Source organism: Chiloscyllium plagiosum, chromosome 34, assembly GCF_004010195.1.
Source record: "Chiloscyllium plagiosum isolate BGI_BamShark_2017 chromosome 34, ASM401019v2, whole genome shotgun sequence".
Classification (NCBI taxonomy): domain Eukaryota; kingdom Metazoa; phylum Chordata; class Chondrichthyes; order Orectolobiformes; family Hemiscylliidae; genus Chiloscyllium; species Chiloscyllium plagiosum.
The window spans coordinates 37912984-37936168 of NC_057743.1; the positions used below are offsets into that span (position 1 = coordinate 37912984).

At 39.6% G+C, this 23185-nt stretch overlaps 1 protein-coding gene across 23 annotated transcripts in view; it reads left to right on the plus strand.

The window, feature by feature from the left end:
• Positions 1-23185, plus strand: part of kif1b (kinesin family member 1B) — a 244283-nt gene that overhangs the window by 15464 nt on the left and 205634 nt on the right. The gene's annotated exons all lie outside the window — the stretch shown is intronic.

Consider the following 23185-nt stretch of genomic DNA (forward strand, 5'->3'; position numbering starts at 1 on the left):
GTCGAGTGATGGCTAAATATTCCACTTGACATATTCTTGGCAAACTTTAATCATTTCCAAATGCTGTCTCTTATCATTTAAAGCTTTTGATGTAGAATTTTTTGTTGTTACTGATTTATTTTAATCAATGCTGCTAAATTCCTGCTGAGTAAATTTCAATTCCCTTAAATTTGTTTTGGCTTTGGTTCACTTTCCCCAAAGGGTGCTCTTACATCTTTAATTTCTATCCTTGGCTGGTCTCATTTGCAGATCAGAAATAGTAGTGCATTGATTTATCCTTTAAAAGTATTGCTGATTCACTGTTTGGTGTATACTATGAAGGTCAGTGTTAAATATCTACATGTGAGTTAGCTTGGTAAAAGATAAAATTTAATTGCCATAACACGCAGTTGCTTCACTTTGTCACAATTAGTAAATTCTCTCTCACGAGCTTTAAGAACTGGGTTTTGACTGTTGACCTTGATGGCCAGTGTAAAGGAAAGTGTGTTGAATCATTGCTTGTGACTGACCTCAGGCAGGATTTACAGCAGCCAGGTCATGGAGAGATCGAAAGACCTGTGGAATGGTGGAGCTCAGTGATATCAATTGATACACAGGAGTTGATGCTGAATCTTTGAATGACGTTGATGTTACCAAGTGGCTGTAGATTTATAGATCATAAAACATCAGACCAGCAGTAGGCCATTCAGCCCATCGAGCCTGCTCTGTCATTCATGGCTGATCTGATCATCCTTCACTCCCCTTTCCTGCCTTTTCCTCCATAACCCTTGATTCCCTTTCTGATTAAAAATCTGTCTATCTCCGTCTTGAATATATTCAATGATCCGGGCTTCACAGCCCCCTGCAATAAAGAATTCCACAGATTTACACCCCTCTGAGGGAAGAAATTCCTCCTTATCTCTATCTTAAATGTGTGACCTCTTGCTCTGAGATTACATCCTCTGGTCCTAGACTCTTCCCACAAGGGAGAAACAGCCTTTTCTCATCCATCTTGTCATCCTCTCAGAATCTGGATGTTACTTTAAGGTCCTGTCATTCTTGTGTTTTCCAGTGAGTACAGGCTCAACCTCTCCTCATAAGACAATCCCTCCATTGGCTTAGTGAAACTTCTCTGGACTGCCTCTAATGCTAGTATATCTTTCCCTAGATAAGGAGCCCAAAAACTGTTCACAGTATTCCAACTTTAGGAACAGGGGCCTAAGGAAAGATCCTTGAGAGAGTTTTGGAAGTAGCAGTGTGAGGATGTCCCGAGCAGCCATTGTTGGATGGTTTTGAACTCTAATTTGGATAGGCAGTTGTGGAATCAAGTGTAAACCGCCACAGTGGCAGTGGTTAGCACTGCTGCCTCACAGCGCCAGAGACCCGGGTTCAATTCCTGCCTCAGGTGACACTCTGTGTGGAGTTTGCACATTCTCCCCGTGACTGCGTGGGTTTCCTCCCACAATCCAAAACTGTGCAGGTTAGGTGGATTGGCCACGCTAAACTGCCCATAGTTTTAGGTGAAGGGTAAATGTAGGGGAATGTGTCTGGGTGGGTTGCGCTTCGCCGGGTCGGTGTGGACTTGTTGGGCAGAAGGGCCTGTTTCCACACTGTAAGTAATCTAATCTAATCTTGGAACCAGACAATGGGGGAGGATCGAACCTGCCTTCCTATCAAGAATGTTAGAAAACCTGATGGTGAAAAGAGTACAACAGTTACAGGATTCAATTTGTTGACTTGATAGTTATTTCCATCCCAAATAATTTCCATTCATTTTCTGCTGATTTACATACTGGGAGGACAAAACCTGTGAAGAGATGAGGGATGTGCCTTGTAACTTGTGTGAACTTCAGTATATTTGTTGTATTTTCTTGGCAAAATCATGTGATTTCACAGGAGCACAATGTAATGTATAAAAACAGATATGTTTGTTTAAATATAATAGAGATTGATTTACTCAGCAGAGGGGAGTGTTAAGAATGCTTTCCTTTTTTTAATTATTCACTGGCCAGGTCAGTATTTATTACCTTAATTGGCAGTAAAGAATAAACCACATTACAATGGGTTTGGAGACACTTGTCCAGACAAGGTAAAGATGGCAGGTCTCCCATTACAAAGAAAAACAGTGAATCAGGTGGCTTTATGATTAATGAGTACATAGTTGCCTCTAGGCTCATTTTGTTTCCTCAAATTTTTATTGAATTCACATGTCACCATTTGCCATGGTGGGATTTGAACTCCTGTTGCCAGAACATTCAGCCGGCATTCTGGATTACTAGTCCAGTGACATGACCACTACATCATCACTCCTCCATTTAAAAATATATGTAACTTGGTACAATACCTTCCAAGTTAATAACTGTAATAATGCTTGTGTATCTAATTTTTGTACCCACATCAAAGTGGAAAACAAGATCATCTAGGCAATTGCATGTCTACTTAGTGTCCCGCAAGCTACACCTGATTTTGTTAAGATTTGAATTTTCATGGTTAATTGCAGCTGCTGTGCTCGAAAATGAAACATTGTCCTTTTGCATGAGGGTTTACGTTGGAAAAGAGATATTTAGGTCAGTGTGGTGAGCTAAATATGTTATGCATTGCAGATGTTTTTTGGGAGCCAGTATTCCATTTCTCATTTGTGTCTGAACTGAGAGGGCTCAGGTGTGATGAAAAGGATTAAGTATGAGAACAATTAGCTTGAGTTTGCCATGAAGAATTTAGAATGGAGATTGCTGATAGTCGGAGGGTTTTTTTTTTCTCTTTGATGTTTGTGGTCTGTATATTTTAGTTGACATTTGGATACCTGTCATACTGGCCAAGTTCAGAATTTCCTTAACATTGAAAATAAAATACTTGAACAACTCCTTCCTATGTAAGGTGACTAAAAACAAAATGGTAGTTCATTGGTTTAATCTGTTTAGAACTATGTCTCTTGGAGGAAGGTTCTGAATAAAGCATGTTTTCAAGCGAGAAAAGCTTGAGATTAGTTTTACTACAAAAATTACTACAAATTCTAGGAGAAAGTGAGGACTGCAGATGCTGGAAATCAGAGTCATTAGTGTGGCGCTGGAAAAGCACAGCCAGTCAGGTGGCATCCGAGGAGCAGGAAAGTCGACGTTGGGCATAAACCCTTCATGAGTTGACTCTTCTGCCTCTTGGATGCTGCCTGACCTGCTGTGCTATTCCAGCTCCACACCTTTTGACTCTTACTACAAATTCTGTCAAGCTTTCCAACATTTTGTATTGCTTGTTTAATGATTTGAGCATCACCAAACAGAATTTGACACCCAGTCAATTAATGTGATATAATGGTTGGTGAAGATTGCACGGAGGTTTTAAAGATAGTCTTAGAGGTTAAAAAGTAAAGATTTAAGAAAGGAAATAGTTTTTACGACTTTTACAACCACTGTGGAACAATTTAAATTAGGGATGTTCAACAGGCTAGAACTGGGGGAGTACTGAAACCTGGAGTTTGTAGGACTGCATGAGGTTACAGTGATTAAGGAGTCATGGAGATGTTTGAAGATGGGGATGAATTTTAAAATTACCACACTGATTAAAGGGGAGCCACTGTTGACCAGATACACAGAAGCAGGTGAGACTTGGAGTAGTAAGGACATGGACATCCAAGTTTAAGAAGAACCCACATTTACAAATGGAGGCCAGCTAAGAGTGTGTTTCAAGAGCCAGGTCTGGAGATAATAATTGTAGATATGTTTTAATGCTTATTACTGATTGCCATCTTTTGCTGAATAATAATTCTAGGCTAACTCTGACTGAGAGCTGCACTCTTAGGAAAAGCTGGTAATATGTGATTGTAATTTTGCCCCTATGTTGCAAAATGCTTAAAGTGAAGAAAATTTACAAAATTACATTGCAACCTTAGTTTGTTAAATGCATCTGTTAAGTGCTTGTTTCACTATTGTAGATGATCAATAGATCTGTAAGCGTAATTGTAATGTTCTGTTTGGCAAGTGATCGCAATCTCCTTGTGTTGTATTGACGGTCGGGTGTGACAGAACTGTTCTTCTTAGCTAAAACAACTTAACTACTTGAATTGTCATCCTACCTATGAGTAAATATCTAAAACTTAGTTTATCTGGAATATAGCTATTTTGGCTTTAAAGACCTGAATCTCACAGCAATACTCGACTGGAGCTTAAAATGGTCCTTTTCTGTGTCTAATAAGCTTAGTCATTAATTTGTTACTTACCTCATCCCACGCTTTTCTATCATGGATGCTGGTCCTTGATTCTTCAATTTTACAAATTACACCATAATGCCCTTTAGAGCCCACGTTTAACATGTCAAGAGAGTGTCATTTTGTACAAGGATTGATGTGATTCTCATTTTTAAATGGTGTAATAGATGCTATTTCAGCATCTGACTTCAAGACAGCTATGACACTATGTATTGTTCATAACGTTTTTGTGAGTCATTTGCAAATTACGTTCAAAGACTCCTGCTCATTTAGTTTCAATTTTAAGATTTCGCACTTTATTGTAAAGAGGGTTTGCTAGGTTCTGGGTGTCTCCAAAACAATATGCTGCTAGCTACTAATGCCTTGCAGTTTGTAGTGTGTCTGAACTATCCAATTTTTTTCCCCATTTGTACAATTGTGCAGAAGTGGGTTTTAACAACTGTGTCCTTTCACAGGAGATTTCCTTGACTCTTTCTCAAGACATGTCGTGAAACATTTGGAAAGTTAACCCTAAGAATGAATTGACCATACAGAGTCACAGCGAGAGCAAATTCTACTTGCTTTGCACAAAGTTGCTGCATTTCTTGAAGCTATAGGGAAAATAATGAGCCAGAGCCCTTCCCTTTTTGTTGTCATGTTTGCTTTTAGAAGTGCCATTCCACTTGAAATAAAACTGGCCACCTTTGTTTGCAGGTTTTGGATCTGGCACTTGCATTTTGTCATTTGGTTTAAAACTTGACCATCTATGTGTCACTTTGTCTTGCTTCTGTTAATTCTAACCCCAGGGAGCGTAGCATTAATATGTCTGCCATTATTCTTCTGTTCAGGCAGTCACGAGCAGGCATGTCACCCAGACAGACTGGCGCACTCGGAAGTTTATATCCTTTGTAGATTCCTCAGGCTGGGCATATGTGAACATTAGTTAGCCAACTGGGCAAGATGAAGAATTGCTTAAGTCAATAGTTGTTAGGGTTCAGATGAGCAAAGAGATCTTTGTCAGTTTGAATAAAGGAAGTTATGAAATTACCGATACTGGCTTGTCTGAATTTGTTAAACATTCTTCAATCTATTGGTCTTTTAAACTGATGCAAGCTTGTTTTGTTCTGAAAGATGACACAATTATATAGCTCGATCATAAAGCTCTTTCCATTAAAAACGCAAAGTTCAAAAGGAATATGATTGTGAGAGAGCAAGTGTTCGGTAGAATACAGTGCTGAGAGTTAAAAAGCTGGGATGCTTTTGAAGGAAATTGGATGAGTGGACTAGAAATTGGGGGATAGAATGCTGAGATGTTGCAGGTTGAATGGGAGGAGAGACTTTTGTGAATGATAAACGCCATGTACAATTTGAGGAGAAAGTGAGGTCTGCAGATGCTGGAGATCAGAGCTGAAAATGTGTTGCTGGAAAAGCGCAGCAGGTCAGGCAGCATCCAGGGAACAGGAGAATCGACGTTTCGGGCATAAGCCCTTCTTTAGGATTCCTGAAGAAGGGCTTATGCCCGAAACGTCGATTCTCCTGCTCCCTGGATGCTGCATGACCTGCTGCGCTTTTCCAGCAACACATTTTCAGCTCCATGTACAATTTGACTGACTGGCCTGATTGTGTTTGTGAGACAAACAGACAGCCTCTTCCATCGTTGCCAGAATCAATAGTGAGTACAATTTTTTTGTGTGTGTGTATATTGACTTGTACTTTTAATTAGTGGTTAGTATTAATTGGGTTTTTCCAAATATGGGTTATCAAGAGAGAGAAGTCTGAGTTGATTTAACATTGGAGTGAAGCACTGGTAATCACAGGTTTATCATTGGTAGCAGGACTACAATAATTTACATTTAAATGGCACTTTGTAATCGTAGGTACAAGTCCCAGTGTGGTTATGATTTCCTAGTTTGTTTGAATATTACGTGCAGAATTCCTTTGTATTTTGACATCACGCAATTCAGTTATTATTCAAACCTCTCAAAACAACAATTGTTAAAATTCTTGGTTGGCCGGCTCAGTGTTTCATATCTCATCCCACATTACTCTTGAAAAGGTGGTGGTGAGCTGCCGCCTTCAACTGCTGCAATACATTCGACGTGGGCATACCTCAACACTGCTAGGGAGGGAGTTTCAGGATTTTGACCCAGCAACACTGGGAGAACAACACTACAGTTCCAAGTCAGTGTGGTCTGCGACTTGGAGGGCAAATTGCAGGGATGGAGGCATTGCCCAACTTTAACAATGTTTCTTGCTGGTATTATATTTGCATGGTAGGATTGTAATGGTGCAAAGAATTGTTACAAGCTGGAGTCCCATATATGATGTGAAGAACAGTCAGTCCCCATGTGCAGACCACACAGGAGCTGGTACAGTTATATTGCTCTGTTGAATTGTAACCTTTTAATGTACTAGACGTCTGGGCAAGGGATTTTGTTTTAGTTTATGATTATAGAATCCACAGAATTACGCAGAATGATATTCTCCTCTGCTGGCTTGTTTCCAATATTAATGCATGATGGATCGAGTGCCTGTTTTTCATATGCATACGTTCACTTTTGTTGCAGCTTACAAAAGCTAAAACCGCTATCTTAACGAGCTGGTGACCAGTAAAATTACAAGAATCCATGGCCTTCCATGTCTCCAAGCTGACCTCATGCCTGAATCCTCTTGTGGCGTTGCATTTCACCATTAGAATTTCCCGAAGGTTTGAATGCTGAGTATTCAGAAGTGTGAAGTTTTGTGCATATTTGGAAAGTTGTAATGCCTCTCCAGCACACTCCTCCTTTTAAAGGCACTACTTAAAACCTATCTTTGTGACCAAACATTTACCCTAATGACTGCTTGCATTGTTCAGTATTATGTTTCATTTTGATAATGCTGCTATGAAACATCTTGGGATTACTGACAAAATTAAGATGCTATATAAACATAAGCTTTTGTTGCACTTGTAGTGGTACTGTCTTTTTAAAAACTTTGTTTATCTTTTTTTCCATTTAAGAGTCTGTTAGGAGCAGCAGAATGCAGCACCTTTTTTGTTATGGATTCCTGAAAGTTGGAAGCTTTAAATAGAAAATGTTGGCCAATGATCTAATTTACATCAAAGATAAGTAAATCTGTTATTTAGGAACATTAGCAACAAGAGTAGGCCATTTGGTCTTGTGAGCCTGTCCCACCATTCAATGAGATCATGGCTGATTCATGGTTCCTGCCTTTGGCCCCTATCCTTTAATACTTTTCCTTAACAAAAAACATCTACCTCTGAGTTAAAATTAGCAACCGATCCTGCATCCTTTCTTTTCACCCACTTCTTTCTTGATTGCAGAATACGTAAGCTTCCAGAAGTAATGCGCTGCACTGTGAGTGAAGTGGATTTACTGTTTCTCTTTGCCTTGTGGAATTTTCATAGGCAGAAACATTGAATAATTACACATTTCACATGCACCACCAATCAGTTGTGTAGACCTTTTCCTAAATGTGGTGTTAATCAAAGATGAGGGCTACTAGGTCCACTTTCTACTGTATTTGGCTGGTAGCTGATGAAATTACTCCTCCAATAACCAGTTGAACAATTTTTAAAGCCTTCCATCCTGGTCCTGTCTAAAAGTGCTTTAAAATGGAATGGGTCATAAATTGAATGCGCTGGAGAGTCTGATCCTTGCAGGATTCCTCTTGCTTCGCAAGAGTCTAGAATGTTATTAATTTTATAAATGACACAGGAAATTCTCTGTGTTCTCTCCAAATTAGGAAAGGTGAGCTTCTGCTTTTACATTAGCAAATGTTGGCTTAGTTAAAAAGCGAAATTTTATGTTATCTAATCTTCAGTTCGCCTTATTTTGGAAAGTTCTTGCAGCATTTGGTGGATGTGAACACTCATCACTTGTGAATTTCTGATCAAATGTATGAGTGGACTGCGTCTGTGTTTTAAGTAGGACAAATACGTTTTTGATTCGGTTGGCAATGGATAATTCCTGCAAAATGCCAAACTGTCTGTGTGCTGTCAGCTTCACAGAATTAAAAAAATAAACCCGTATTAAGGCACCTTTTATTATTTAGAAATTAAAAACTCTTCATCCAGTTCTAGTTAGTAAAACATTATTAATAATTTCTATACTTATCTTAAACTTCTTGGAAAGGGCTACAACCCTCTAAAGATAGAATCTAACTTAGACTTCCAAAAATGATTTTAGATTTTGGCTTCCATTGGAAGGTACTGTATTTGGCTTAACAGTACATACCAAATTATTAATAAAGGAGATTTTGGAAGAGTTGGTCTAAATTTGATTTGCAAGTGTCCTTATTTAACTCCAGTGCAAATGATGCTGTCTTCCAGATCTATAAAGCTCTTGGATACAAATTTCTATACGTTGGCAGAATCTGTGTAACTGAAAATAAAGGATGGTAATGATGAGAACTGATGGTCATTCTGAACCCTGTCCCATGCCCACTGTTGGCAGCAAACAGAGCCTGTGCTGTTTCCAATTTATGTACAAGCAAAGTCAGAATAAAGCCTCTGCCTGTGTTCTAATGCTAACAGTCCAAGGAGTACTACTGCTTATTGTGAAATTTTCACTTCCCACATCTCTTATGCTTTGTCAGATTACGATTTGCCAAATTGGTGCTCTTTTTGTATTGCATATCTGTATGAATAGTATATGCATGGATGTTCAGATTAATTCTGTAAAAATAGTTTTGGGGTCAGCAAAAAATAGAAAAAATACTTTGATCACAAAATTGTGGATGATAAATTTGGATTTCTGTCCCAAATCTGAAAGAACTTGTAGATTACAGTACATCATACTGCTCACTCCACCTGGATTTGCTTTATAGACTGGTAATAATGATGAAATACTCAATGATGAAATAATTAAATACTCATTTCAGGGCCCCAAAACTGCTGCTGTGACTTTGTAGGTAGCATTTTGAGAGGAAGGTTTGTTTTCGATATTTTCTTATCGACGAGTTCAGAAATGTTCTTGCACACCTCTAGAGCAGGACTTTAAACCTACAGGGCTAGAGGTAGGGACAGTACCACTGTTCCACACGAGCCCTGGAGGTTGTGTCTTACACTTGGCAGCAAAGTGTCTCTGTGTCACTATTGAATGAGACCTCGTTAAGTTGCTGTTGAAGAGATAAGAAAGTATTCTTGTATGGATTGTGCTTGTTAAGGACAGGAGTATGTTGGTTCAATCTTCTGAAAGTTGACTAATTTGTGATTGGAAGAAAGTCTTGTTCATGTGTATGTTATCTATATTTTGACACTCTATTTGCTCCATTTATATTGATCCTAAAATTAAGATACAAAATTGATTGCAGTGAACTGTTGGTAGTTTACAACACTGCAGTGTTCAAGTTAGGTCTGTTTGAGTTATACTTAAATCACGTTTACATTTATAATTTCTTGCATTTCTTCTTCTCATAATTTCTGAAAACTGAAGAGTTTGTGATTTGAGGAACATTCACGTATTTTATTACTTTTTGTTATTACATCTGTCCAATCTCTCTGGTACTGTAAGGGGAAAAGTAATCTCAGTCTCTAAATTTATACCAGATTGCTGAAATGGCAAATTTAATTGGATATCCTGGTAATTAGTTACTGTAGAAATCAGTAAGGTCATTGTGTGCACCAATCAGGGCTTGTTTCCTCTGGAAACATTTGTACCATGTGTCCAGCATATGATCCACCAGCTGGTGAGTTGTATTTATAGACTATCTATCTCTACAGACAGCTGAAATGAGTCCTTGGGAGTGCAAGTTAAATCTGAAAGTTTGCTGAGGATTATTGGGATTTACAGATGCACCTGTCTCAATTTCTCCTTTTACCTGATTGCCTGGCTGTTCCCTTTCCAGTCAGAAATTCAAAGGAGAACAGCTGGATTCCTCATGCATGCCTTGAGCCATGTGCTATGTATGGCATGTCTTAGAAACCCAAAGATGTATCTAATCAGAATTTCAATGGGCATTATGTCTTGAATGTCGTCTTTACAACTTGGGGATTAAATATGGAGATTAAAATTTTAATCTTTCCATTAAGGTTTTGGAATGATATTCACACCAGTAACTTGCAAACAATTAAACTACGAACAGGAGTAGAAGAATGTGGTGCTGGAAAAGCACGACAGGTCAGGCAGCATCCGAGGAGCAGGAGAATCAATATTGCGAGCATAAGCCCTACATCGATTTTCCTGATAAAGGACTTATATTCGAAATGTTGATTTTTCTGCTCAGATGCTGTCTGACCAGCTGTGCTTTTCCAGCACCACACTCTTTGACTCTGATTTCCAATATCTGCAGTCCTCACTTTCTCCTAGGAATGGGAATACAGAGGAACGTCACTTATCCGAATATCTGATTATCTGGCAAGATCGCAAGGTCCTGAAACTTGGCTAAACTGTTATCGGGCATTCGATTATCCGGAATTCGATTAATCGAATGAAATACTTCCTTCCTGTGTCCTTTGGATAATCAAGGTTCCTCTGTAGTTCAGTTGACCCCTATGGACATAATGTATCATTTAAGATCATGACTGATCTGTGTTCTAGGTTCCAAAATCCCATCTATCCTCGTTCACCTTTTGGCTCCTTGGTCCATTAATTGCTTTTGTATGAAATATTCAACAAATTAGCACATTTCAAGTCCATATCACTCTTTGAACTTCAGAACTTTCCCTCTCCATAGATGGTGCTAGATCCTGCTGAGATTCTCCAGCACTTTTGTTTCAGATTTACATCTTCTGCAGTATTTTACTTTTATTTATGTTATTTCTCGTTCTTTCATTCCTGATCTTCTTGATGTTGCCATTAGGCAAACCTAAATACTTCTGGACAATTTTTCCTTGAAAGATGTGTGTTTGCTGAATTCTGCATCCCCGGTTGTGTGGTGGAACTGTTTGTTGAATGCGGCTGGAGGTGGATGAAGGCTATTTTTGGGACTGAGAGAGGCCGTGCATTTATTTACCTGTATATGTCACTGAACAAGGCTATTGTATTCTGTTTGGCTGTTCCTTGATGAAAGGATTGTCCATTGATGAAAAGCTGAGTAAATTCAGAAGATTGAGGGATCGTTTCATTGAAGCATTCATTATTCGAAGGGAACCAAAAGAGAAAATACTGGAAAATCTCTGCAGGTCTGGCAGCATCTATAAGGAGAGAAAAGAGCTGACATTTTAAGTCTAACTGATGTTTTGTCAAAGCTTAAAAAAGGGAGAAATAGGGAGGTATTTATACTAGGAGAAAGTGAGGACTGCAGATGCTGGAGATCAGAGCTGAAAAATGTGTTGCTGGAAAAGTGCAGCAGGTCAGGCAGCATCCAAGGAACAGGAGAATCGATGTTTCGGGAATATTCCCGAAACGTCGATTCTCCTGCTCCTTGGATGCTGCCTGACCTGCTGCGTTTTTCCAGCAACACATTTTTCAGGTATTTATACTACACTGAGAGAAGGTGAGTCATGGCTCCAGAAGCAAAGGTAGCAATAAAGAGGTGATAATGACAGTGCGTAGAGAGATTATAGGGAGATTAGGAGCTGTGAGTGACCAAGGCTGAAGCCAGTGCTGTGTGACAAAGTATGTGAGGGATGCATGAAGCAGAGGCAAAATGGAAAACATGGAAGAAGGGTAGCAAAGGGGGAAGAGAAGAGGAAAGAGGTGATGAGAGAGTGGGGAGCGAGAGAAAGAGAGACAATCGAGAAATAAGAGGTACAGAACAGTAGAAAAAAAAATAAAATAAATTAGATAAAATTACGGAGCAGAATGAAAACAGAGGGGTCGAGCTGGGATAATCATTTGAAGTTGTTGAATTCAATGTTGAGACTGGCAGGCTGTAGTCGGAAGATAATACATGGCTTGGAGAGGGTGGACGCTAGGAAATTGTTTCCGTTAGGCGAGGAGACTAGGACCCGTGGACACAGCCTTAGAATTAGAGGGGGTAAATTCAGAACAGAAATGCGGAGACATTTCTTCAGCCAGAGAGTGGTGGGCCTGTGGAATTCATTGCCACAGAATGCAGTGGAGGCTGGGGCGCTAAATGTCTTCAAGGCAGAAATTAATAAATTCTTGATGTCACAAGGAATTAAGGGCTACGGGGAAAATGTGGGTAAGTGGAGTTGAAATGCCCATCAGCCATGATTGAATGGCGGAGTGGACTCGATGGGCCGAATGGCCTTACTTCCACTCCTATGTCTTATGGTCTTATGGAAGATGAGATGCTGTTCCTCCAATGATTGGAAGGGGGCTTGCTGGGTTAGACATTGGCTGGTGAACTTAGAGTAGGCTATGTGGCTCATCCCTTAGGACTGCGAGGAGAAGAAATTTCTTCACTGAAAGTGTTGTGAATCTTTGGAATGCTCTACAGTATGACTGGGAATCTGCCATGGTTCAATTTATTTAATGCTGATGGACAGAATGTGATATGGGGAACAGGCGGGAGAGTGGAGTTGAAGCCAGTGATCAGCCATGATCATATTGAATGGACGAGCCTGTCCAACATATGGTCTACTCCCTTTGCTTGTATTCTTATTTTGTATGTGTATCTGCTTTGGTTTCCTTGAAGTCAGACTGAGAAAATGCCTAGTAAAATGTGAATTGCTAAACTATTCACAACTGATTGCAGGTAATAAGCTATGGTTGTACCTAGTTCAGTCTCTTGTCTTGTATAATAATGAGCATTCAACAGTCACATTTATTCCAAGTCAAGAAAGATAACTGACCACCTCCTTGATTCCACCTATAAAAGTTAGTTGTCTCAGCCTTTTCTTTTAAAATCTTGTATGTTCTTGATGTTCCTTATTATCTGTTACCAACTAGAGGGACCAGTCTGCTGAATGTTTCCTTGTACTATGTGGACCGCAGTGGTTCATGAAGGTGATTCATTATCACTTTCCAGAGCAATTGGAGATACGCTACGTTAGCCATTGACACCCACACTTATAACAAATGAACAAATAAAAATAAAATCTGTTTTCTACAAAAATTAAAACACACTCTTTACAGGCAGCATTTCCTTTATTGTGAGCATTATGAAACATTGGCTGGGGCATCTGTGATTTATAATCTATTTGAAAAGAGAGGGGGTGAGTTGAAACCAAAGAGCTTATTGCAAAGATGGCCTGGAGGGGATACAGAAGAGATCTACCAGGATGCTGCTAGAGTTTCAGTTATGAAGAGAGATTGGACTAACTGGTTTTGTTTTCTGAGAACAGAAGAGATTGAGGGGATATGATTGCGAGGTATAGTTTAGGTAGACAGCAAGGAACTGTGCCCATTGATGGAGGGATCAATGACCAGTGGTAAATATTTAAGGTAAGGAGCAGGAGTTTAAAGGAGATGTGAGGAAATATTTTTTCATCCAGTAGGTAGTGGGAATCTGGAACTCTCTGCCTTTAAGGGAGGTGGAGGCAGAAACACTCAGCACATTTAAGAATATTTAGGTGTGCACTTGAGATGTCACGGTATACAAGGCTACGGATCAGCTAGGATTAGCATAGGGGCAGCACAGTGGCTCAGTGTACAGCACTGCTGTCTCACAACGCCAGGGACCCAGGTTCGATTCCTGCCGCGGGTGACTGTGTGGAGTTTACACATTCTCCCCGTGTCTGTGTGGGTTTCCTCCGGGAGCTCCGGTTTCCTCCCACAGTCCAGGTTAGGTGAATTGGCCATGCTAAGTTGCCCAAAGTGTTCAGGGATGTGTAGGTTAGGTGCATTAGTTAGGGGAAATGTACAGTAATAGGTTAGGAGAATGGGTCTGGGTAGGGTGACTGTGTGGAGTTTACACATTCTCCCCGTGTCTGCGTGGGTTTCCTCCCACAGTCCAGGTTAGGTGAATTGGCCATACTAAGTTGCCCAAAGTGTTCAGGGATGTGTAGGTTAGGTGCATTAGTTAGGGGAAATGTACAGTAATAGGTTAGGAGAATGGGTCTGGGTAGGTTGTTCTTCAGAGAGTTGGTGTAGACCTGTTGGGCCAAATGGCCTGTTTCTACACTGTGGGGATTCTATGATTCTAGTTGGGTGGTTGCCTATAACCTGCACAGAATTGATGGGCCAAAGAGCCTTATTCTGCACTGTCGACCTCTGTAACTCTGAGCATTACCCACTGTCCAGTTCAAAGATTTAAATCAATGGCATCTTGCCAATCCAAACCGGTTATTCTGCAACATTCTGGAACAAGAACATTTTTCTCCACTTAGACCTTCGACGCCCTAGTGATTTAACATTGAGCTGATATGGTCTTCTGATAGATTTGGTGAGATGAAGATAAGCAGTCATGTGAGTAATCTCGAACATGAAGCTGCATTACATTGTGTTGGTAATTAGTCATTCACTGCAAATTGCCATTTTAAACAGAACCTTTAGCAAGTACAAACTGTTAACTGTTCCAGTGTACATGAAACCCATCGCAATTATTAAAATGGAAAAAGACAAACAAAGACTTGGACTCACAAACCACAGGGTTTTTTTGGCTTATGGGATATGGACATTTCTAGTTCGACCAGCATTTCTTGCCCATACCTAATTCACCTGGAGAAGGTGGTGGTGAACTGCTTTCTTGAACCATTGCTGTTCTTGGGTGTCTCTACATTTCAAGATGCTTTTGGAAAGGGAGTTCTGATATTGAAGGAATGGCAATATAGTTCAAATGTGGATGGTATGTAGCTTGGAGGGTAACTTGCATGGGAGTGGCACCCCCTGGCATCTGCTGCCCCTTTTCAAGATGATAGAGTCATGGGTCTGAATGGTGATGTGGAAGAAGGCTTGATGAGTAGTTGATGGTATGCATTGATACTTTGGTGAAAGGTGTGAATATAGAATGGGCTAAGTGGGCTGCTGCTGATGTAGAGCTGCTCGAGTTGTTGGAGCTGCTCCCATCTCAACAAGCAGAGAATATTTCATACTCCTCCCTTGTATCTTGTGGATGGTAGACGAGCATTGGGGAGATGGGAAGAGAGTTACTTGCCACTGAATTCACAACCTTTGATCTGCTCTTTTGCCTTGGTATCTATGTGATGGGTCTACTTCAGTTTTTGATCAACGGTAATTCTTGGAATGTTGTTAATGAGAATTGCAGCAAGAGTAATGTTATTGAAAATCAAGGGGCAGCGGTTAGATTCTCTCTCTTGTTTGAGATGGTCATCATTTGTGTGGCATGACTGTTACATGTCTTTTATTAGTTCCAGCCTGAAGTTTCTAGAGATATTGTTGTGTATGAACACAATGCTTTAAAGCGCTTTACAGACAATTGAGTGTTTTTGAACAGTAATCACTCCTGTAATGTAAGAGACACAGGTATCAATTTGTGTGCAGCAAGCTTCCACAAGGAGCAATGTGATAATGAGCCAACACACTCTATCTGTTCCGAACGAATAAGAGACTAGTACCACCCATCAGCACATTCAAGTACAATATTTCACCTATCCCATAATAAAATTATTTCAAAACTTGAAATCCTAATTGTGATCCTGCTCAATAGCTTCGAACTGACTCTCTGGACACCAGATGATAAGTGGCTCAGAAGACATCTGTTCCCTGATAAGGATAAAGACCACTGGAAGCTCATGCTGCACAGTTATAACTCTTGTTCATGTTCACAATAAAGAAGATCCCTTGAATGAACAAACTTCTAAAACATTTTAATCAATTGCACTTGTTTAAATAATGTGAGAGCTGCAATTTCATGGTCCATTCACTACCTTAAATACATAATAATTGAAGCTACAAATATTTTGCCCAATTAGCAGCAATTCATCATAAAAAATGAAATCGCAAAAAGGAAAATTGCCTTTCTGAAGGACCAACAGCCTGCACAACCAACTAACACTTCAGAGGACCTACACATGAGGCTGAATACTCAGACCTGCTAGGCACGCCTGCCAATTCAACTCTGTAAAATCTTAGCAGAGCTGCACTTGTCCTTAACGACTGATTATTTATGGCATACTAGTAGTAGCCTATATAAAAAAAAATTATTGAAGCATTCTCACTGAGTTTCCAGGTTCAGAATCTCTGATATCAAGGCTGAAACTCTACTGCTGTATTAAGAGAGTTGTACTGACTGAGTGGCATTTTTCGATTTAAAAATGTCTGCCCCTCAATTGTACAGAGGATCCCACAGTACTGTTATGAAGAGGAAGGAGGAGGAAGAGAATTCTGCCTGTGGCTGATATATAAACCTCCATCAAAATATCTGTGTGTGGTGGCCAACCCTGGGTATCTCCAATGTATTATATATTTATTTAGCGTCTTTAATTGAAGGTATTGGAAAACTTTAATTTTATCATTTTGGTATTTTAAGTTCAAACAGGATACAAGCTAGATTTAAAAAAAAAACAAGTAGCATTTCTGAACTAAGATTAGCTTTTCACACAGTGTGTTGTGAATTGCAATCAGTTTTTTTGTGGTTGCTAATGATGTGTGGCTTATTATAAACTTTTATTGTATGTGCGTTGTACACGATAGCACATTTAAAAGCTCGAGGTTTTCAATTATGTGTTAGGAGGAATATGATAAATGAAACAAACAATTGCTTTGAACTTTTTAATGCTGCTTTATCTTGCACATGTAATGATTCTGTGTATATGAGGAAAATATGAATTTGTTCTGTCTACATTGTCAAATTCAAGGGATATTATCACACATGTGAAATCAAAAGCTGACATCGAGCTAATCTTATTATACAGTTTGTCATAGTTCCCTGTTCTCTTAATATTACTGCAACATCTACTTGGTGTTTTATTCTACTGGGAAAGACAGACCAGTTAGAATTTGCAGTACAGACCAATCTGGATGTAGGTTTGCTCGCCAAGCTGGAAGCTTCATTTTCAGACATTTCATCACCGTACTAGGTAACATCTTCAGTGAGCCTCTGGACGAAGCACTGCTGGTGTTTCCAGCTTTCTATTTATATGTTTGTGTTCCATTAGTTGGTGATGGCATTTCCTGTGGTGATGTCACTTCCTGTTCTTTTCTTAGGGGGTGGTAGATGGGATCCAACTCAATGTTTGTTGGTAGAGTTCTGGTTGGATCCCATCTACCCACCCCCTGAGGAAAAAGAACAGGAAGTGATATCACCATAGGAAATGACATCACCAACTCATGGAAACACAAACATAGAAAGCGGGAAACACCAGCAGTGCTTCGTCTGGGGGCTTGCTGAAGATGATACTTAGCATGATGACGAAATGGCTGAAAATGAACCTTCCAGCTCAGCGAGCAAACCTATATCCAGAACCTCAACCAGAGGCTACAAATCTTAAAACTTGCTAACAGGCCAATCTGCTTAATTGTGTAAATTCTAATGCTGCTTGTATTTTGTATTTGTTCTTTTTATGTTCCAATTATGTTTATCTGTACATTTTTTTTCCTCTTAACCATCCACGCTTTTGAAATCAAGATTCTTACCTCTTCTCTTCCCTTTTTCTCTTGCACTAAGAAAAAAATTGCATGCTCGAATGTCATGTTTCTGAGTACTATGGCATCAAGCAGGATGCAGTCCAAAGTTTGCAGGTTAAGTGAATTGGCCGTGTTAAATTGCCCTGTGGTATCGAGGGATAGAACATAGAGCAGTACAGCATAGGCCTTTGGCCCACGATGTTGTGCTGAATGTGATGCCAAATTAAACTAATCCCTTTTGTCTGCTCTTGATCCATATCCCTCCATTCTCTTGCATATTCATGTGCTTATCTAAAATTCCCTTAAATGCCCTTATTGGATCTACCTCTCCCATCACCAATGAGAGTGTGTTTCAGACTTCTACCAGTCTGTGTTTAAAACTAAACTTGCCCCTCGCATCTCCTTGGAACTTTTCCCCCTTTTGCATTAAATGTTTGCTCCCCCCTAGTATTTGACATTTCAACTCTGGGCAAAAGATTCTGACCATCAAACCTATCTATGTATCTCATAATTTTATATACTTCAATAAAAGTCTCCCCTCAGCCTCCACCACGCCAGAGAAAATCACCTGAGTTTTTTTAAGCCTATCTTTATAACTCGTAGCCTGCACATCCTAGATTCCACATTATGTGGATTAGCCATGGTAAATATAGGGTGATGGGGAGAGGTTAGGGATCTGGTGGGATTCTCTTCAGAAAGTCAGGGCAGACTCAATGGGCCAAATGGTCTATTTCTGTACAGTAAGGATTCTGTGAGTCTCCTATCATTTCTAATGCATTTTGATCCATTTGCTTCAGATTTAAAAAACATCTAACTTTTCTCTCATACCTATTACCGTGGCCTTGTATTTATATTCTTAGTACAATTTGATGTGCGTTCCTGTTAGTTACTGGTCACTAAGTTGAAGTTGACTCCTATTCCACTGTATGAATACATAATGCTTTGGGCAGTAGTCCTGTCCAGAGTGTAAGCTCGACTTTATCTTCTAACTGTTAACGAGGTATATTTGACCTATTCTTGTCCTGTGGAATATTGCATATTATAGTTCACTGCTTTCACACTACTTGGTTGATGCTTCTCTTGCTCTTCAGTGACTTGTGTGCTGCAGCCCTATCTGTTGTGTAGTTAACAACGCTCCCATTTACCAGAGTGCTTTCTCTATTGTGTGTTTTGCTCAGTTAAAGGATCAATTGAGTGAAACAAAGAAGAATGGATTAGGAGTAAAGTCCTGTGCTTGCTGAACGGTGTTTTCTTTTCTGTTGCTGACTGAATAACTGAATTACTAATGCAGCGATGGAGAGGCTGCTCTGTGGGTTAGGTCACGTGGTCCTGTGGTGGGGCTCTATGGGGCTATCTATGCTGGAAAATATGTGAAAGCAGCACAGAACACAATGCAGACCTTTAGAAACTGATCCAAGTCCTTTTAAATGGGACAGGAATTTTGGATTTGCTGAATGCAAGGTTTGATTTCAATGAATTATGGTTGGACTAAATAATCTCCTTCACTGCAGAAGTTAAGTTCCTAATCTTGCAAGTCTCATCAAAAACAATCTGAAAAATCCACCAAGATGTTATTACCAGTAAAATTAATGTAGAATTGATTTAAAGAAGCAGCCCATGACAGGACCACACTAAATAATTTGCTGTTGTTGTATCTTCTTTGCAAAGCTTATATTTTACATTTGCCTGTTTGCTGGAGATTCTTTTGATAATGCAGATTAAGATCTGCACAGGGGCAGGGTGGTTCAATGGTTAGCATTGCTGCCTCACAGCACCAGGAACCTGAGTTCGGTTTCAGCCTTGGGTGATAGTCAATATAGAGTTTGCATGTTCTCCCTGTGTCTGTGTGGGTCTCCTGTGGGCGCTCCAGTTTCCCCTCTGTCCAAAGATGTGTAAATTAGAGTATATTGGCCATGCTAAATTGCCCATAGTGTGCAGGCTAGGTGGGTTAGCCATGGGAAATGCAGGGCTATGGGGATCGGGTAGGGGAGTGGGTCTGGGTGAGATGTTCCTCAGAGTCGTTGTGGAATCAATGGACCAAATTGCCTCCTTTTGCACTGTAGGGATTCTATGATTCCATTTTCCTCTTGACTCTGTTTCTTTTCTTGTGTGTTTCAAGATTTGACTCGTGCCCTTTTTTTTTAGAACAGATGTTGGTCCTCAGTATTTCTAAGTTATGGCTAAAGCAGCTTTGTTGCCCTATTGTTCTTGAATCCTCCTCCTGATCATCTCTAAGAGAGGGTGGCAGGGATGCACTGGATTGGGGAAGATGGTTTTACTGAAGGGGGAATAAAGAGGTGATGGGACTGCAAAATGTTTAATTAATAAAAGGCTGTTCTGCAACTAAAAATCATAAAACCTGTAGAGAACATGTTTAAAGATTGCAAGATGTGGCTGTTAAGTATAGGGAATGAAAGGCTTTTTAATTTTTTTTAAACAGCAATTACTGCATGATGGAAGCAAAACTATTGTGGAAAAGCTTAACCTTGTTTGGTTTGGTAGAGGTTACTACAGAAATATTTTTTCTGTTTCATTCTTTTTCAGCAAACCCCCTCTCCAGCACCATCACCACAGAGAACAGTTTTCAGCTCTGAATTAACAAAGCCCTTTTGTCTATTCATGACGACAACCCAGGACATGATTAATTAATTAAACTGGAAAGTTACATCAAAATGGGTTCAGATCAAACCACCCAATTGCTTGCTCCCTTTCCTGAAACAATTACACTCATGAGTGCACTATAATAAAGTGATCAAAATAGTATTAGAATTGTTGTCTTTTTGAGAGAGTTGCTCTGACAGCCCAATGATTCTATGCTAACTTGTAACTACATTTCACGTTTTTGGTAGTTTAAGTAGCTATAGGAAAACAAACCACTTTCTCCATTTGCAGGCACTAATGCTCCGAGCAGTTGCCACTTCCTCAGATGAATGATAAATACTTTGACAAAAGTGTAAAACTCCCCCTTCGCTACTCAATTAAAATCATACTCAGCCAGTGTCACATTTTCCAAATTTATCAGCAGATTTGTGTCGTTGGTCAGCACCATCTTTGGGCATTGTCAAAATTCATGACACGTAAAACATAATCAGCTGACTGAGAACTCTTTTTTTTTATCCCATCAGTTTGTGTTGGATTGATCTGCAAGTTCAAGACTTAAAGGGCAAAGTCATAACCCATTGAGCTAATTCTGTGCCTTTATTGGTACTTTTTGGGAGGAAAGGAATTGTAAAATGTTAAAATTGTAATCATTTCACACAAAAGTAGTCATCAACTGGCTTCTGCAGTATCCGTTTTGATGCAGTTTTCCAGTTTCACCACAAGTTGTATGTTAAACAATGTAAATAACAGGATTAGTTCTTGCTTGATGATTGCATATGTCCACTGTTTACTAATGTACAGAGAGAATTTACTTCATTAGATTTATTTGCTGATGACACAAAGATAGATGGTAAGGTAAAATAGTGGAGAGGACGTAAGGAGGCTGCAAAAAATATAGGGAGTGGGCAGAGATCTGACAAATGAAGTACAATGTGTGAAAATGTCAAGTTGACAAAGATTTTTAGAAAGCATTATCTAAATGGTGAAAGATTGCAGCACTCTGAAAAGCAGAAGAATCTGGGGGATTTGGTGCATGGAACACAAAAGGCTCATGCAGATACAGCAATTGGGAAAGCTAACAATTTTACCATCTATTGTGAGGGAGTTTGAATTAACGAGTAGGGAGGTTATGCTTCCACTATGCAAGGCATGAGTGAGACTGCAATTAGAGTACCATGTACAGTATTGGTCTCCTTATATAAAGGAAGAGTGTAAATGAGTTGGAAGTAGTTTGGATAGTTTACCAGAATGACACCTGGACTGGGGAGGTTGTTGTCTGAGGAAAGGTTGGATAGACCAGCCTTCTATCCATTGGAGTTTTGAAGAGCAAGATGTATGCTTCACAGGCCCTAAGGAGTTTTCATAGGCTGGTTGTGGAGAGGGGCTTTGCTGTTGAGGGAGAATCTAGAACTGGGGATCACTGTTTCAAAATGGGATTGCCCATTTAAAAGAGACAAAATTTGTTCTTGGAGAGAGTTGAGAGTCTTTAGAATTATGTTAATGAAAAGGCAGTGGAAGCAGAGGCTGGTGGATTGTTTCTTGGTAACCAGCAGATGAAAGGTTATCAGGGATTTGTGCAGTTGTGCATCCGATGAGAAATAATCATTAAATGGTGAAGCAAGTTGGAGAGGCTGAAAAGCTGCCTCCTAATTAAAATATTTTAAATGTTTTTGTTAAAGCAGATAATTTAAGTAAATTAGCTGTACTGTCACATACTGTGCTCACGTGAGTGCAGTGAAAAGTTTATAAGTCGCCACTTACATCGCCACCTTAGGTACGTAGGTACAGATTCTTGAGTATAAATTCTTAGGGGAAAAAAATGAGAATAATAAAGAAATAAAATGTCCAGCATTACAGAAGTTCAAAAGTACAAAATCATAGTAATAAATTAGAAAAATCTAAGTAAAAAGATGACAATAACAGTGCTTCCACTCAGAAAACAATTTTAAAAACAAAGAATTTAAGCCAAATTCTTAAATGCCTGAACAATAATATCTCAGTCTCTTCGTGGCTTTTCTGGTGCAATCCATGTGAGAAACTGTTGTGTAATAGTAAAAGTGGATTGCTGTTTGGGTGATCTTACTGTGGTCATTCATCTGTAAACCTCTTTGTGACATTGTCAAGCATGCAAAGGCACTATGCAAAGGGATTATGTGGCAACTATTGGACATCTGGCAGTATTTGTGATTTGAGGTTTTGTGTGTAATTCAGCAAGGTTAGTGTTAATTGCATAAATGGATAAGGAAGCAAAATTCTTGTTTACAGTTATTGGAGAACTACCGCAGCTTGCTTGTATTACGTAATTGAACCATAATCTTTAATCAGTAGTGTTCTTATTGGTTTGTCCAGTGTTCTTGCTGAATAGCTTCTAATTTACATTTCTTCATTAGTGGACCATGGTTGCTGAAGTCTTGATGGAATTTTTTTCTGACACTGTGTTTAGCTGGGAATGTTTCTAGGGGAAAATGGTTATGTTTAGCTAATGGTGCTAGAGATTTGTGAAAGTAGATCAGCATTTTAATATTCCAATTGAGGAGACATTGAAAATCCAACAATTCAGTTAACTGATCTTTACCTCTGAAAGTTGGGTTGCGATCAAGTCGACTGCCTGGGAACATGGTATCTGTAATCTGCCACTAATTGGCTTTGGCAAAACTTAAGTGTTTATTATCATGCTGGTTACACAGCGAGGTGCACCTATTGAGAATTGGATTGGTGTGTAAACAGAGAAGCTACCTTCAGGCCATTTTATTGGAGAGTTAAGGAGCTTGTTGGACAGTTACCATTTATATATGGAGTAATGGTCAATCTAATTTCAAAGTTATCCCAACTTTTAGCCAAAAGATCCAACACTTAGGACCCGCTCATCCCTGAAATCAAACTCTCTCTGGTTTCTACTTAATAGAAGCATATAGGAGCATGCTATTGAAGGAGACTGCTCAGCTCCCCATGTCTCTGTGTATACTTGTGGCTCCTTTTTGTGTTCCTCTCGGGGGCCGGGCTTGTGAGGATGGTCTCCGACGTGATGAGTCAGAGGCTAGATTCA